The sequence below is a fragment of the Vanacampus margaritifer genome, chromosome 7 (genome assembly GCF_051991255.1).
Source record: "Vanacampus margaritifer isolate UIUO_Vmar chromosome 7, RoL_Vmar_1.0, whole genome shotgun sequence".
NCBI classification, from domain to species: Eukaryota; Metazoa; Chordata; class Actinopteri; order Syngnathiformes; family Syngnathidae; genus Vanacampus; species Vanacampus margaritifer.
In genome coordinates, this window is record NC_135438.1 from 24,742,151 (window position 1) to 24,745,148 (window position 2,998).

Below are 2,998 nucleotides of genomic sequence, written 5' to 3' on the forward strand. Positions count from 1 at the left end.
GGTTTCATTCATTCAAAAAATAATTCCTGTGCAAAATGTTCAGACAACAATAATGTATACTGATTCTAAATCTGTAAATTTAAATTTTAACATAAACTTAACATTCATAATTGGCAAAATTACAACTCCCAGTAACATCTGGATGTAACAGAACATTAGAACAACAGCTTTTAATACTCCAGAAGACACAATTCGATTTCACGATTTAGCAAATTTTCAACAATTCTAATTTCAAAATGACGATTAATCGAATTAATTTGATTTATTGCCCAGCCCTATCTTACGTCTATTATGACTTACTCCACGAAGCTACATTTTTCTGTGCAGACACGCACACACACACACAGGTTTGCCTCTGTGTATTATGAGGACATTTTTTCCAAACCTGTTTAATTGTGTATTACGGGGACACCCCTTTCCGCTAATGCCAGAGAGATGGGACTTGCACCCCAAATTTTTTTTTGGGGTCGTCCAGGGAAATTTCACTTCAAAACTTGAAAAAACTCAACGCACAAAAAAAAGAAAAACCTGAAAAAACAGTAATTATGAGGACATAGATAATGAGCTAAATAAGCCACGCCCATGGCAAAAATGGTAATTATGAGGACCAACTCACATTACAAGGACAAAGTTTACACAACACACAGCAACCATGTCACTGAAGTGACTTGAAAGTTCTGGCATTCTGGCGTTACACAAACTGAAATGACATTGATGTGTAATGACTTACCTGATATAAGGTCGCATTGTTGTGCATAACAATACTGTGAAATGCAAAGTCATACCTGATCCTTGAGCACCATGTTACAACTTTAGGACAGACTGAAACTGGTATGTTAATAAAACAATGCTTCTTATGTGAACAGGTTATCTAGGTCAAGCACATCTTTGTAATGGATAAGTTAGACATGAAACCAGATGCAAAAGAGTCAGTGAACATTGAACATTTTATTCTTTAAAACATGACTACCTCTCATCTTAAAGATGAGCAGTTTTCTAATAGCTCATTACTGGAATACCTTCGGATTTCAGAATTTCTGAAACAGGTTCAATGTAGGAAGTGTCCGAAGTACTGTGAGAATCTGGAACATATTCCTCTGCTGATGAATCCTCACTTGAACTGGATACATCAGCAACCTAATTTTTTAAACAAAAACAATTATTACATACATACAGACATACATATACATATTGTCGCTGTCCTGTGAAAAACACTTCCACCATATTTTCCAGACTATAAAGCGCACCGTGATACAAGCCGTGCCGCCAAGAAGGATCGCTACCGGAGAGCAGCCCGCGACCTAAAAATGGAAACGTGTTTTTCACAGGACAGCAATGATATCCATATATACAGTAGACGCACACATACATGTGCATATATACAGCGGCTCTAAAATTGACACCTGCCGGATGCGGGTTAAAGTTCCTTTTGGCGGGTGGTCATAAATATTTACTAGCTTTACTTCGCTGTTACTTAGTGATGTTACACTCGAAGTAGAAGCTTGAGACAAGTGTCGAGCGCTCGCGGCAGAAGTAGCTCCCGCCATTGATGGGCTAATGTGCTAAAGTTCATTTACCAAAGATAGGTGGTCTTCATCATCAAGCAGTTTTGCATTTTTTTTTTTTTTGCAATCAACGGGATATGTGCCAGATGCTGGAGCAAACTAGAAAAGCATTTAGAACCTTAAGTTTGTGCATATAATGTACTAAAGATTATTATAAATCTAGTCACCACATTTATTCGAAAGATGAGATGAAGCATTTAACAAGAGGGATAGTTAATATGCTTAATCTATGGCATTGCCCCTAAAACGGGTCTTGTGTGATACAGTCCTTCAGTTACAGTAGACGTTTTCTATTTTACTGAGTCAGACAGTCGTTAAGATTGAGACAATTGCTCAACATTTAGCTGCTTGCAACTAAAGACAGCGGTATAAACATGGGTCATAATTTATCCTCTTGACTAAATTATATTCATTCAATGAAAATGCCTGCACTATTAATCCTGGTTGCGTGAAACAAAGATCCATTGCAGATACAAATAACACACAAGATAAAATACCCATCATGCCAGTCCATTCTAGTGCAGCGAAAGGTCCAAAACATAAAGCACATTTATCCAAGCTTGATACAAGTGAATAAACTACCTGATGTTTACACTTCTGTTTAAAAAAAAATAAAAAAATTATAGCGAGTTCACCTCTAAAATCCACCATAAATAAATTAATGGGAAAAAAAGATCACTACAGTGCATAATCTAAATCACCAAACTGCCAACAAATCTTCAATTTGAGATATTTTTAATGTTGACTTGTAGAAATTTTAGTCCCATACAAGCGTATTGTTGGATACAGTATTTTTAACGTCTTGGCAATACACATTGCATAAACAATTGTTGTGATTATATTTGTTAGTTATATAGTTTAGCCCTAGCATCTACTCTACACTCTTCACTCCTAACGTCTTGCTTCTGAAAACTGATTTCAACATCAATATTCAAAAAGAAATCTCGTCACCTGGTCAACTTTGTCTGTGACAGCTACGTCTTCAGCTATGTCTTCAGGTTGTGCGTCAGTTCAAACCTGGTACACATGAAGAAAAAAATACATATAAAATTCAATTCTTAGTAATACACAAGACTGTACCTGTGCATGTACACAGTTACAGTACATACAGAACAATGAATAGGTTAAAGTATTGTGAATGCAAACTCATTTTATTTGCCATTACAAAAATAAATAAATAAATCCTTCTGCACTACAGGTTTGTGTAAATTGGTGACGTCTATTTTTCACAATGAAACAAAAACAAGAAAATACACAGTCCTCAGAGAATCCATACCTGACCAGAGTATGAATTGTGAGGACTGTATGTGTAACTCCAAGCCCTGAAAACTTATTTTACACTCACAGTGTATAAATACACTGTCCTCAGAGTGTCAGTTATTCACAACTACGACATTGTGAGGACTATGTATCTGCGAGGGCTGCTCAGTATT

At 36.2% G+C, this 2,998-nt stretch overlaps 1 long non-coding RNA gene across 4 annotated transcripts in view; it reads right to left on the reverse strand.

The window, feature by feature from the left end:
• Nucleotides 1–929: 929 nt before the first annotated feature.
• Nucleotides 930–2,998, reverse strand: part of LOC144055338 (uncharacterized) — a 9,591-nt gene continuing 7,522 nt past the window's right edge. For 2 of the 4 annotated variants that reach the window (XR_013294841.1, XR_013294839.1), the window contains 2 exons: nt 2,517–2,582; nt 930–1,137 (listed from right to left, as the gene is read on the reverse strand). This is a non-coding gene — a long non-coding RNA (uncharacterized LOC144055338). The remainder of the gene's footprint in view (nt 1,138–2,516; nt 2,583–2,998) is intronic. The other 2 variants (XR_013294842.1, XR_013294840.1) reach the window with 1 other exon arrangement.